The following is a 15,328-nucleotide window of genomic DNA, read 5'->3' on the forward strand; positions in this document are numbered from 1 at the left end:
AAATGCCTGTCTCTCTTCCTTAATTTCTCCTAGTTAAGGATGTTATTCCCCTCAGAATTCACATAACACTTAAAAAAAACTTTTTTTAAAAAAATCAATCAAATACATTTATTGTGAATCAGAGGCCAAAACTAAGAATAAAGAATATAAGTAGAAAGAGGAAAAAGCAAATTCATGCATAATATCTGAAAAAAAAATCTTCCTAATAGTCAGAATTTTCCCAAAATAAAATGGATCACCTTGGGAAGTAATGAATTCCCTCTTAATAGATCGTCAAGCAATTTTTTGGATGACTTTTTGTCGGGAATGTTATACAGTAGTGGAGAACTGGGAAGGGGGTATTTGGATTGGACAACGTAGCTACTGGGATACCATCCAACTCTGAAATTCTAGAATTCTGTAATATTAGATATCCTTTATATCTCTGTTATCATCGGATCCCGTCATGAAACTATAAGCTCCTCGGGGTCAGGGACAATGTGCTCCCTACATTTTGTGTCTCCTCATCCTCCTCCATGGTCATCTGCACATGGTAAGTGCTTACCAAATGTTTCTTGGATTTGGGTTTGGATTAATAGTGAGCATAAAGAATAAGAAAATATGGAAATCAGCTGGTCAAGTGATTCAAAACTTTAGTAATATATGACTATATATTTAATATCAATTATTCAAATTATTAATATATTATATATTTAGAGTGTATGGGCACATAAACATATAGTGTCTGGACACTCTCAAGTCTGGACACATAGGCAATCTCATTAACTATGCATATTTTCAAGAAATAAAATAAATGAAATTTTCAACAATATTTTATTTAGATAGGAAATCTCATTAATTAATTAAATTAAATTAATCTTATTAACATGGAAAATAGCTCCCAATAGCTAATGAAAGCTTTTATTCCTTATAAAATTGTCATGACTAAAATTTATGCTAATTAAATAAAATGTTATTGGAAATTTCATTCATTTCAGTTTTTGAAAATATACATAGTTTATGAGATTGTCTATGTGTCCAGACTTTAGGGACACCCTGTATATGTCAATCTCACTGAAATAATGTCTTTAAAATAAAAAAGCTAGTAGCTTTTAGTTTAGTTTAGTTTTTTAAATAAGATTTCATTTTAACCCAAGAAAAAGATGGAACAAGAGAACCTGCTTTTGTCCCACTTTTCCAAGAACATTAAGGAGTGATAAAGCCACTAATTTCACACGCTTTTTATAACAAAGATCTGAAAAATTCTCAAAAAATGTTAGGACTGCTGTATATAATAGGAAAGAACTGGAATCAAGGTGAGTGGCTGAGAAAAAATATTGCACATGCATGTAGTAGAATAAGATGATAAATGTAGTAGAATAAGATGATAAATAAGAATTTAATAATGATAACTGGCAACAATGATGAATTCAAAGAAACCTGGAGATATTTGTAAATTGATATGGTCAACAACTGCCTTTTGTCTCTTTTTGTATTACCAAATACTTTTTGTATTAGCGTAGCACCCAGTGCTTAATAAATGTTTATTGATGAATTGATTACATAAACAAGGTTAAAAAATACAGATACAACAATGTAAATTTAAGATATCACTAAAATGAAACTAATCAAACCAAAGAAAAAATAAACAATGAAAGTCCTTGGAGTAGATAATGAAACATATCTCTCTTTTCATGAAAGAGAGGTAAAAGGCATAAGTTTGTGCTTTTGGGGGGAGAAGTCACAAGGGAAGGTTGAATTTGGAGAGTGTAGAGGGCAGAGATTTTTTCCAACCAGAAATGACTACAGTTATCCCTTCCACATCCTGACTTTCCTCATCATACCTTCAATGTATCCCAGGTAGGCATAATAAATTAAACGGGGGGCAGCTAGATGGTGCAGTGAGTAAAGCGCTGGCCCCGGAGTCAGGAGGACCTGAGTTCAGTTCCAGCCTCAGACACAACACCCACACAAAAAAAACTAGCCGTGTAACCTTGGGCAAGTTACTTAACCCCAACTGCCTTCCAAAAAGAAAAAAAAAGAAATTAAATGGGAATTTGGGGTGAGTTTTGCACAGGCTGTGGACCACAAATGAAGGTCAGCAGATGACACAAAGCTTTTGATCAAATACTTAACCCAAATTTTACAATGAGGTACTGTGAACACTCCCATTAAAAAAAGAAGAAGAAAATCAGACTTCTCTGGTTCGAATGGAGGACCAAAAAATTTTACATGGATTTTATTGACCAGTGTTGCTGTCCTAACCCCCATGATGTGGAAGTGTAATGGTAATGTAATTTGACCCCTTTGTATTGACAAGTAAATAATCAAGCCTCTGTGAAAGAAACAGAAGGTATGAACCCCTGTTCCTGATGTAACAGGAAGGGGTTGGTTGAAACAGAAAGTAGCTAATACTGTATATATAAGAAAAGATCCAGAGAGGCACAGTCAGAATTTCTTGAGACCAGCATCTGGAGGCAGAAGAGCTACAGAAGAGAGAATCAAGAACTGAGGCAGAATTTCCTGAGAACTTGTCGGGGTGGAACTTCTGAACAGAAGCCCCGGAGCCCAGAGCCCAGAACCCAGAGCTAGGAGTGCAGGAGCCCCCTCCCCCCAGACTGTTTAAGGTGATTCTGATTTTCTGAACACACTGCAGAAGACTGAGGAAGCATGACCAGGATGCAGGGACTTTGTTTGTTTGCAGCTTGGCTGAGCCTTGAATTCCCTGGAGCAGAAATGGTGAAGGATCTGACATGGACCAGACCCTGAGAACTTCAGTGTGGAGCAGGACCTGCCCAGAGAGCTGATCAAGAATCTGGGAGCTGTCTGCCAGTGAACCAGTCTGGTGAACCCAGGTAGAATCTGGGACCATGGAAGGGGATCCAGGGAATCTGAGAACCGGCCCCAAGTCAACATGAAAAGACCTCTCCCTGGGTCCTGAGTAATTATGGAATTATAGTTTAGTAGTGACCTAGGGGTGGAGGGTTTGTGTATTTTCTAATGATTGTACTTAGTGATTAATGATACCTAGTAATTGATTGCTGAATAAGTGACTGATTGAGTTAATTTAGTGTGCCCCAAGAGTGAAAGACTTTGAGTATTGTACTTTGAGATAATTGTTCTTTGTTCTAAATATTGTGACCACTTTGGTGAAAACTATGTGGCCATTTTAATGATAAGCTGTTGTGAATACTATATTGTGATTTTCTGTGATAAGTTGTAACATTGTGAATGCTGTACCTTGATTTTCTGTGAATATTTTGCTTTGATTTGTTATGGAATAGAGTGTTCACTATACTGTGTAATCAGAATCTTAAGAGCTGTTCACATTAGCATTCTTCTGGAAAGCTGCTTGTGCATGGCATTACAGGAAGGGATAACTGTATACCATAAATAGCACCTAGCATCCAGTGCTGTGAGAAATAAATGATATAACATATGTAAAGCACTTTGCAAACTTAAAAGTACTATAGAAAATATCAACTATTATTATTACTATATTAATGTTAATTACATTAGCATAACTTACATTTCTATAGCATTTTAAGATTTTTAAAATATTTTCTTCACAACACTGTTATGAGGTGGTTACTATAATATGACTGTATCCATTTTTACAGAAGAAGAAATTGAGGATCAATGATAAGAAGTGACTTGTCCAAGGTCACACAGCTATTAAGGGCCACAACTGAAATTCAGACCCATGTCTCCTGACTAAAGCTCCAGGACTCTTTTCCACACAATAGAAAAACCATTAGGATAACTTTACATTATAAAAAAATAAATCTAAATAAATAAAGGTATCTATTGTTTGAAGCCTTTATTAACAGACTTATGACACAAAACATCTTCACAGTCTAATTAAACTTCTGATAAATCCTTAAAATTTATAGGGTTAAACTTTAGTGATACTCTTACCTTGAAAAAAATTTTCATATTTTCAATGACCAAGAAGTATATATCCAGTTATAGCCAACATAGAAACAATGGTGATTAGGCAATTCTACAAATGTTAGCTATCATTTTAATCTAGATTTGATCCAAAGAATGGATTTAATTCATTATCACTTCAGTTGAGATTCTACACTTCTAAATTATATTTCTGGGGTGGCTAGGTGGCGCAGTAAGTAAAGCACTGGCCCTGGAGTCAGGAGGACCTGAGTTCGGATCCGGCCTCAGACACAACACAAAAAAACTAGCCATGTAAACTTGGTCAAGTGTATCAGCAATGCAATATTCACAATTCCTAGGGCAACTATAAATATGCTAATGTAGTTATTAATCACAAAATATACCAGGCTCTCTATGTGGGGAATAAAGCTAGAACATTTATTAAAATACCAAATAACTGAGTCCCCAAACCAGAAAATCAAAGCCATAACAGTAGTTATGAAGTTGGCACACTAGTTAATGTAGTAAGCACCCACGTTCTCAAGCCTTTAAAAGAGAACAGGCTACCTTAGGCAAAGGTCCTCCTCTCCCCACTCACAGCAACTACTCAGTGTCCAGGAAGCATGCTCCCAGCAGTTCCTCCCCTCCCCCCCCCCACAATTTCGGTCCTTGGTAGTCCTCAGCAGGAGTCCTTAGCAGAAATTCTGACTGACTCAAAAAAAGGGGTTCGTGCCTCCACCTCCAACTTGACCACTACTGCTACCGCTGCTGCTGCCACCAGTCACCTCACACACTCTAGCTTGGCTTTCGCTTCCTCTTGCTCCACCCCTTCCTGCTACTTCAGCAAGTCCAAGGGGGCATGGAAGATCTTTAAATCCTATAACCTCTACATTTGGCCCCAAGATCTTTCATGTCCCTTACTTGGCAAAAATACATTATGAATAACTGGTGTCAACAGAATTTTAGAACAGCATAATAAGGATAGCACACAATAAATACAGAAAACAATATTTTAGGGTGGGGCTTGAGCACAAGCTCCCCATTATTCCCTCCCCCTGAACAAATGGGGACCCGTGATGTAATGCCAAGCAAATGCAACTCTCCAAGTTTCAAAATACCAGCATAGCTGGTCTCCATTTTATTCAGAGACAAATTAAGAACAGAGAAAATCAAAATACAACATAATTCAAAATATAGCATTCACCGAGTGTAATTCAACCAAGTACTACTCCACCCCTGGAAAGTACATTCATTTAGTCAATCACAAAGCCCCTCTTCTCAAATGGAGATTACTTTCCGATCATAAACAAAGTACATTCATTTGGTCAGTCACAGAGCACACACAAAAAAAGTCAAAAGTTCCACACCCCTGGATCACAACTGAAGAGGCCATCTACTCCAGAGTTATAACAAGCTTAAGATATTGTCACAGCATTTAATACCCAAAGATAGGTCTTTTCTTCATCTTGACCCAAGGCAAGTTCTCAGCAATCTCTGTTCCTGGGGAAACAAAGCTTAGCTAGGCCACAAGATACATTGTCAGTGTCCTCATTAATTCATTCTCTGTCTGCAGAACAGTCCTAGGACCCCTGAAAATATCAGCAATACCCTCTTCCAGGATTTCTGTAAACATACAACAAGAAAATCTTTCTTCAGGGCTTCAGAACCAACAGCAAGGTTCCAGAACCTCTGCAACAACAGACTGTCCTCCACCAACAGATGAATCTGGCAAAACAACATCAAAACAGACAGACTAAGTACCGGCATCACAACCATGTCTCTTCAGTCCTTGGCAGCTCTGGGTGGTAGCTCGAACTGGCCCTCAGCAATCCTCTCCATCTCTCTGCCCCCACGATGCTGCTTCCAAAAAATTCTTCTGCCACTCTCTCTCTTCTTGTGCCTCTCTAAATCCATGTCACCAGCTCCTCCCAGTACAGCCCTCTCTTTTCACATCAACAAGTCCATCCCACAAGTGGGATTCATAAGCTCTGGGTTTTAACACTCAACCAAGCCAATACAGGGGATCTTTAAATTCCATTTCCATTACAACAAGTTACTTAGCCCTCCAAAAGGCAAAATAAAAAAATTATATTTCTAACTAAACAACTGATTTGCACGCCCACATACATACACACACACACACACATACACTGGCACCATTCACCTTCTAAAAACTTTTCTGAGGGGGGAAGATTTTACACATATATATGTATGTATGTATGTATGTGTATGTATATAAGTGTGTGTGAATTCTACCACACCTAGACAAAAATGTCTTAAAAGTGAAAGCTCTTGCCTCCAAAACAAATCCATTCCAATAGCCAATAAACCAACAAATATTTAAGTATCTTAGGTATGTCAGGCACTGTGCCAAGTGCTAGAGATAAAAATAGATTGAAGCAAACTCCTAATATTAAGAAACATGCATTCTAATGGGGGAAAGTATGTGTATGTACATACACATCATAGATAGATACATTGATACATAGATATTGAGAGAAATTATTATTAATAACCAATTGTTTGGGGAGATCCAGAGTTCCTCTTTTTTTTCTAAAGTTTTTATTTCAAAGTTTATTCTCAGATGGTTGAACTTCCTCCTCACTGTGGTCAGATCCCACCCAACCTTACAAGGAATCTTATCCAATCTGCCCAAGTGTTCCACTCAAGCAAGAAGTCTGGGTTTTGATAGATCCTTTGTCTAGGTTGCCCAAGGCTGGGGGTGGTCTGGGTGTAGAGATAGTTTCTTTGTTCAAGAGTAACAGGAAGGCACTCTCTCAGCCTCTCATTGGGATGAGCCCACTTCTCATTGTAATATTCATTCTTTCATTGTTAACCAGTCATAGTTGATTGCCATCCTCTTCCAAGGGTATTTAAGTTGTGAGCTCACCTCCATTTGGGGTCTTTGGCATTCAAGAGTGCTAGTGACCTCTTTTATTAATAAAATGCTAGCATTGTTAATAAAATGATTAATTACCCAGAAATCATGTCACCCAAACTTTTTAAACACGTGTGTGTTTCCTTCTTGTTTATTATAAATTCTGATTTTAGCCCTCAGTGATAACTATTATGTCTATAATATATTGTCTTATTAGTTAAAATGTAATTCATTTCATTTTTTGTGATATTTAGTGATTGCTATTTCCAGTGCCTACTATTTATTTGTATGTGTCCATGACAATGAGGAATGAGATTTCTGTATCATCTGAAAGCTTTTGACTTCTCTTAGTTTTTTGCTTTTTTTTTTTTTTGGAGGGGGAAGGCATGACAACTGGGGTTAAGTGACTTGCCCAAGATCACACAGCTAGTTAAATGTTAAGTGTCTGAAGCCAGATTTGAACTCAGGTCCTCCTGACTCCAGGGCTGGTACTCTATTCACCACACCACCTAGCCATCCCATGTCTTAGTTTTTTCTCCTGTTGTATTCTTTCTATTTCTCTCCATCCAGGAATCAGAAGTTATGTTAACTGATATGAAGTCTTAGCAATTTTTTTTATAGAACTTCTCTATCACTCTGTTCTCAGTAACTGATGTTGGTGCTTAAGCTCCTATTTTTTTAAGGTAGTCTTTTTGTAAATGGGTAATAAGCAAATGTCACAATAAATATTTGTTGTAAGCAGCTAAGCAGCACAGTGGATAGAGTGCCTGGTATGAAGCCAGGAAGACTGAGTTCAAATCTGGCTTCATCAACTTAACTAGCTGTGTGACTTTGAGCAAGTCACTTACTTCTGTTTGCCTCAGTTTCCTTATCTGTAAAATACAGCTAATAATAGCACCTACCTCCCAGGGTGGTTGTGAAGATTAAATAAGATAGTATTTGCAAAGCACTCAGAACAGTACCTGCACATAGTAAATGCTATATAAACGGTAGCTATTTATAGCTTTTATTATTGTAGCTTTTTAATATTAAAAACAAAAAACAAAATATATCCTGCCAACAAGTGAGTACACCTTAGCCATCCTTCCATTTAGCTACAGCTTCCTTCTTTCTCCTGGTTCCATTTATAGCAAAAATGTCAAGACTGATGTGTATGATTCAGTGTATTCTTCCAAGTGATTTCAGTGATTTGTGTTTTCTTCCCCAAAACACATCCATTTGTTGGTCATTTAAAAGGATTTTACATTTAGAGTACCATCGGTCAAATCAAATTTTGTCAACAGTGTACACTGTGTGAGCATGCTGCCCTCTGGCACCACAACATCACCATTACTGCAGGAACAAGAGGGGGTCACTTTGTTTTCTGTTTCATGAGTTATTGTTGCTGTTCAGTTGTTTCATTCATGTCTGATTCTTCTTGACTCTATTTGGGGTTGTATTGGTAGAGACACTGGAGTGGTTTGCCATTTCCTTCTCCAGCTTATTTTACAGATGAGGAAACTGAGGCAAACAGGGTTACGTGACAAAGAGGAATGAGATTTCTGTATCATCTGCAAGCTTTTGACTTCTCTTGGCTTTTTGAAGGGGAAAGGCAGGGCAATTGGAGTTAAGTGACTTGCCCAGGGTCACACATTTAGAAAGTGTCTGAGGCCAAATTTTAACTCAGAAAGATGAGTTCTCCTGACTCCATGCCCTGTGCCACCTAGCTGCCCAAAGTCCCCCAAGTAAAGAATGGCATAGATGAGATCTGAACCCAGGTTCTCCCGATCTAGATACTCTTCACTGTCACATCACTCCTGGGTAACCTGGTCAGAGAAAGATTATACCACTTAATGGAGGATGGCTCTGACCCAAGCAGCCATTTCTACATTCTCAAATTAATTTTAGAAGAAAATACTCCAGGAGTTCTACTTTTTTCTTGTAAATGAGAAATTTAGCCTATCACTACTACAATCAGCTGGCAGAAGTGGTGATTGAAGCGGGAATCAGGAGATGTGGGGTTTTATCCTGGTTCTTTCCCAACCAACCATATGCCATTAGACAAGTTACAATCTCAGTTTTTTATCTATAAAATCAGGGCTTTGTTCTAGATCTAAAGTTTCTCTAAGGTCTCTCCTTGCTTGGACATTCTGTTTCTATAAAGAATCAGCAGGTGGCAGTCAAGCTGCATAATTAACTATGTAACCTTCACATGGAACACACAATATTGTGGTGGCATAGTCTAGAAACTAAAGAATGCCAACTACAATTACATCAAATAAATTTGATTGTGTTGAAATTGCTTTGGGGAAATACTTGAGGGAGTCATTTTTGTGTGATAGTTATACATGCCAACCAATGATTTAAACAAGCCAACAAATAACAACAGCCTGGGGATCAGTAATTCTTTAGTTCCAGTTTCCCCTTTGATACTATCTGTGGGACCCTGGGCAAGTTAATTAGCGTTTCAGCACCCTGGGTACTTCCTAAGGATCTGAGATGCAGAGGAGACGGTGACCTTCATTACTGGAGAGAATTCCACCATCCTGGGATGAACTTTCCTATACCAATGTAATCATAGGTGCTGTCTACTCCCTATCTTTAACATCAAATTCTCTAACTCTTAAATAATTCATCAGCAAACAGACAAGTTGATTCTTCCCAATCTAATCTAAAAAAAAAAAACAAACAGACAGGCTTTATTTCACTCATGCGAGTGATATTCCACAGGCCAACTTCAAATCTTTATCCTTTTAGCAGAGAAGGAATTAAAGTCCCTAAATATTCCACTTCACCTCAGTCTTCACTTTCAAATCTAGAATGATATTTACTCTGTATATCCCTGTGAGATCTAAGCAATCTGGGAAGTGCTGCTGCAGGAAGTTTCCTATATTTTTATTTTCTTTATTTTTAAAATAAAATTTCCAATTTTCCACATAGAAATATGTACTAATACTACAACATCTATTGATTACAACTTGAACCCTTTAAAGTCAAACATTTCAGGGTCATTCAAAAAGCTGTTAGATGCAAATAAAATGATTACTTCTTTTAACCTTCTCACTCCCAAGTTCATCCCTACATGTACAACTGAAAGGTATGACAGGGAAATTGCTGCTGTTGTTGGGTTTGTACTTCATTTTTGAAGAGAGTCATGGCATCAGGGAAATGATGATATGACTTACAGTTAACCCTGATTTGAATGAGGGAGGGCTGTTCAAAGAAAGTCACCAGCCTCACTTTCTCCTCCAGAGCCATCTGGGTCCAGTGACCAGAAATTCATCAGGATGGCTGGAGATGACCCTGGATGACAGGGAGACAAGAAGCAAATCAATAATTTTACAATGTGGTTATTGAAAATTAGGTATCAAAATCATTCCATTTGGGGGCAACAGAATTATAAAATACACAAACCATGACTTTAATATAATTTATTTTGAAACAAAAGAATACCTTGTTTTTCTTGCTTGCATATAAATTTAAATCAATTCACTTGCTTACATGTACAATTCACAATCAATAAAGTAAATTATTAATATATGTGACATTAGGTGTATTTCATTTTAAGTAAAATTCTTTATAGAAGTGTCCTCTGAATGGGATATTTTTTGAAACATAATTGAAGGCATAATGGCATAAAGAAATGTATCATCCATATTATACAGTATAATTAGGCACTGTGCCATTTCAATTCACTGCACGGTGAACAGGGCTGTGTTCACTGAATAATTTAAAAGTATCTTGTAAACTAACATGCCATGATTACTGTTGAACAATATTTTTTTAAATGCCAGCTTATGTGCATGATACAGTTGGCGAATGGTTCTATAGAAGAGTGTAGTGTAGAATTTAACCACCAGGTGGCAATACTTTCATGCCTCCAGCCGAATGGTTTCATCAGTGTTCTTGTGCTGACCTTCTTCAAAGTTTTCAGCATTTCCACCAATTGCCAGAGGGCATACAGCCTACAAAGGCTTAGATTACTCCACCTGCCACCATCCTGAGTTTATAAGGCTCTACTTGGTGACAGGAACAGTGGCTCTGATTCAGTACCAACCTCCAAAATATTGGATGTTACTCTGTTATGAATATTATGGATCCAAAATATTGAATATTACTCTATAGCATCAAAAATTATGAAACTCACTATGACTTTTACGGTCATTCTAACCCCATTACACATTTGACAGAACTTCTATCAACCAATATCATTCATAAGACTCAGAAAAATGACTTTTTAGTGGCCACATGATTTGTTAAACAGTAAAATAACTGTAATTGAACTGTCACATAGCAAAATTATGAAAGAACCATTTCATCCTATCATCCCTTTTTCAAAAACCTCTCAGTCAGTGGATAGGGAAGAATAAAGAAGTATTTGGCATCTTTGGAACCTGCCAATCATCTTTATGTAAACAATAATAGAAAATGTTGAGGAACAGGCACAGAGCAGGGTTAGAATTAGCTTCTTGGCCTGATCTCACCAATATAAGTTTTCAAGTCGCTGACATAATCTCTCCCAGCGCTCATCCCTTGTAGCAAAAGTGTTACAACTGATCTATCCTGCTGGTTACTTTCCATGGATCAGTAATCCATAAACATGTATTAAGTACCTACTATGGGTCAGTCCCTGCGCTAATGACTGGAGACACACATTTGAAAAAAAAATAGTCTCTGCTCTCAAAGGGACCAAGCCAATACAGGGGAATCTTTAAATGCCATTACTATCACAAAGGGCTTACAATCTCAGGAGAGAAGATAATACACAGTAGATAACCCAAAAGAGGGAGGTGAAGTATTTGGCCCAGGGGCATAGGGGATAAGTCAAAGAATTACAAAATGAGTACAGCTAACCGGGAAATGAGATGTCCTTCCTTTTTCTCCTCCTTCAATGGGGATTGAAGAGTTTGTAGGTACACCCCATCAAATGAGATAATATTTGTAGAATACTGCCAGGCACCACATAAATGCAGTTGGTGGGGCCAGTGGCCCTGATGAGGTGCTGATTGGATTTTGGAGGATAGTGAGATTTCCCAATGATGAAATTCCTGGGGGGACAACAGAGAATAAGTGGAAGAAGTCTAAAACAGATCAGCTGAGACTGGTTCCATCTCTGTTCAAAGTCTTCACCTTTCATAGTTTAGTTCACTAGGATATAGTCAAGCTCATCTTTCACGTGCACAACTTACACTGTAGCTACAGTCATAGACACAGCAAGTAAAAAAGCAGCTGACAGAAGGCATCCAGACAGCTGCCTTTCCTGACGGTCGCATGGAAAGAATAGCCTGGGAATCTGGTAGGACAAAGGGAAAAGGAAACTCGAGGATGTTGGAAAATGTACTGCAGTGTATATTTTCTGCCTCTTTCATTATCTTGCTAATATAAATCACCTCAGTCACCATTTGGGAGGCATTATACACACCTGCTACAAGTACTAATAATATAAAACCAAAGTTTTAAAAATTGTGCCTTTCTAAAATTAAAGCGTTTTCATATTTCTTCTTTAATGCTGGTATGTGCCCTGACAGGTGATAATGAGATCTCAGTTAATTCTCTGCTGTGGGGCCTAGAAACCTAAACCAGATTGCAAGGATAGGCCTGCAGAGAGGCAAAGAAAGCTAATTTTCAAGTCTGGGGCACCTTCTGTCTTTGGGGAATTGAGTTGGGATGTGAGTTTCAGAGAATATGGAGAAGAGAGAGATGGTGAAGATCAAGAAGATTGTTTAAACCATCATATCAGATGTCCAAACGTCGTATCAATGCAAAAGCAAGGGGATTCTCAAACATGTGATGTTTCCCTTTAGTCACGCTCCCCTAAACAGCATCTTTTCCTTCTTCTGTACTGCATAAAATGACATCTTCTATATTTGATTTTTCTGGGAAGGGAGCAGGATAAACCATTACCAGTGTTCATTCGGAAAGCATCTGAACAGGGAAAAACTAATTAGCATTTCCAATGAATTACCAGTGCCAATAAAACATCACAAAAACAAACAAGAATAAACTCCACAGAACTCAGACAGTGAAACTTCATACTTAACATTGTGACAATTTTATGATCTTTTCAGAGGAGCATTTCTTACATTGCTAAGTTCTGAAAGTTGCATTGTTTCTACCATTATGGATCATAAGTGCTTAATGAACATCACTTTTTCCCCCCTATTAGGGGCATCTATTCAATGGATAGAGCACTGGGCATCAGAAAGACCTGAGTTCACATCCTTTCTCAGACATCTCTTGCTATGCGACCCTGGGCAAGTCACTTAACCCCAATTGATCACAATTTACTCATTTATAAAATGGGGATTAATATTAGTTTCTTTCAGAAGTATAGTGAGGATAAAATATTTGTAAAAATGCTTTGCAAACCCTAAGATGCCATATAACACTAGCTATTCTCATCATCATCATCATCTATTTATATTTGTAATTGTTGTTATAATTATTATACTAGGCTTAAAGAGAACAAAATGTTTATCCAGCTAGTAGCAAAGACTAAGCATCTTCTTCAGAGACTCAATCTACATGCCTTAGTTGCTTATTACATGCCAAACACTGGGCTAAGCACTTGAAATTCAAAGAAACGTAAAAACACAGTCCCATCCCCCAAGAAGTTCACATTCTAACGGAGGAGCTCACATTCTAAGATTTAAAGTGCCCCCTGAAAAGGACCCCTATGTACAAAAATATTTATAGCAGCCCTTTTTGTGGTGGCAAAGAATTGGAAATCAAGGGAAAGCCCTTCAATTGGGGAATGGATAAACAAGCTGTGGTATCTGAATGTAATGGAATACTATTGTGCTATAAGAAACGAAGAGCAGACAGACTTCATAGTAACCTGGAGAAACGTATATAAACTGATGCTGAGTGAGGGGAGCAGAACCAAGAGAACCCTGTATACAATTACAGATACATTATATCTGTGATGACGAACTTTAGCAGCCTGGGTTCCTCTCAGCAATACAAGGTTAGAACACATCTCCAAGGGACTTGTGATGGAGAGGGTTATCCATATGTAATGGGAATATAATTTGTAAGATCTTCCCTGCCCCTAGGCTAAAATGCACCTGGAGCCTGGGGTAGGAGGCTTGTTTTTCAGTAGATACTTTTTGATTGGCCAGTGGGTCCAGAAGGTTGTTACATTCTCTGAGCCAGGAGAAGGCTATATAAGCCCTGATGTGTAGCTTTGTTTTGGGACTCACTTTGAGAAGTGTTCTGTGATTTGATCAGATGAGACTCTGGGAAGCGGTTGTTGAGAGTCCCCAGGCTTTGAAAAACTCAGATGTTGATTTGGTATGGATGTAATGGTTGGACAGTTTGGAAATCTGTCTACTTGATCTGTTTCTCTGTCTTGATAATTCTGTCTGTGTACTCTGAAGTTCGGGGTGCTGACCTTTTCCCCCTGAACTAGGTAATTGATATATGTTTGACTGATTAAAGTAAGCTTGTTGACCCATTTTGAGTTGCTTTCCTTTAACAAAGCAGATCTAAGAACCTGTGTTGGCAGCCACCCTGGAGATGCTTGGGGTGCTTGCCGCTATACCATATCCAGAGAAAGACAGAGTCTGAATGCAGATTCTCTCTCCTTTTTGTTTTGTTTTGTTCCTTCTTTCTCATTGTTCATTCCATTGGTTATAATATTCTTTACAACTTGACTAATATTTAGTGTGAAGGCATTTGTAAAACCTATATTATATGGTATGCCGCCATAGGAGAGAGAGGGGGGAGGAGAAGGAAAGGGAGGAAATTTGGAACTCAAGGGGTTGTAGAACCAAATGTTATAAACTAAAAGTAAATAAACAAAATTTTAAAAATAAAGTGCCCCTCCTGCAATCTTGAAAAAAGTTTGTTGACAAGTACTTAAACCATCTATCTAAGGAGAGACCTGTCATACTCTGCTCCTTTCACCAAGAGTATTGGTTGCCTGGAATAGGAAGTGAAATGAGAGCTTCTCTGGTTTGGGAAGGGTGATATAGTGGAAAGAAACATCCATTTTTAAGTAAGAAGATATTGATTTGAATCCTAGCTCTGAAGTTTGCTGGCTATGTGACTTTGGACAAGTCTTTTGATGTCTCTGAGCGTCAATTTTCTCATCCATAATATGGAGAAAATAGACAATAAATGTTTATTGATTGATCCATTTCATAAGATTGGGAAGTAAGCGCTTTTGTAACCCTTAAAGCATTAAGTAAATATAAATTATAATTATTAACTATTATTATTAGCTCAGTATGCTCAATATTCAATTCTCTCAGTGGCTTTCTGATCCTATCTCTGTGAATGTTCCCTCCAACTAATCCATTCATGGTGATCATTACTGGAATTCTCTTAAAAGTCTATCTCATTCTGTAAGTTCCTCACAGGGGGGTCACTGACCACATTATGGTCTTTGCTCACTTTTTCCTGAAGATATTGAAGGAACACACATTCTATCCACATACTATATCCTGGTCCTTGCTTATGTGAACAGTTTATCTTCTTTTTCTTTTTTTCTTTCTTTATTTTTTTAAAGCAATCGGGGGTTAAGTAACTTGCTCAAGCTTACACGGCCAGGTGTTTCTGGGTGGGTGCTAAGTGTCTGAGCCCAGATTCAATCCCCAG

The 15,328-nt window shown here is 37.8% G+C and overlaps 1 long non-coding RNA gene across 1 annotated transcript; it reads left to right on the forward strand.

Moving 5' to 3' along the window:
• The first annotated feature begins 369 nt into the window (after positions 1–369).
• Positions 370–3,744, forward strand: LOC138149843 (uncharacterized). The gene is made up of 3 exons (XR_011165434.1): positions 370–532; positions 2,684–2,834; positions 3,600–3,744. It is a non-coding gene; the product is annotated as an uncharacterized lncRNA (long non-coding RNA).
• The last annotated feature ends 11,584 nt before the right edge of the window (positions 3,745–15,328 follow it).

Source organism: Petaurus breviceps, unplaced genomic scaffold (assembly GCF_028583685.1).
Source record: "Petaurus breviceps papuanus isolate PSGF00001 unplaced genomic scaffold, PetGlider_PUasm1.0 90849, whole genome shotgun sequence".
Classification (NCBI taxonomy): Eukaryota; Metazoa; Chordata; class Mammalia; order Diprotodontia; family Petauridae; genus Petaurus; species Petaurus breviceps.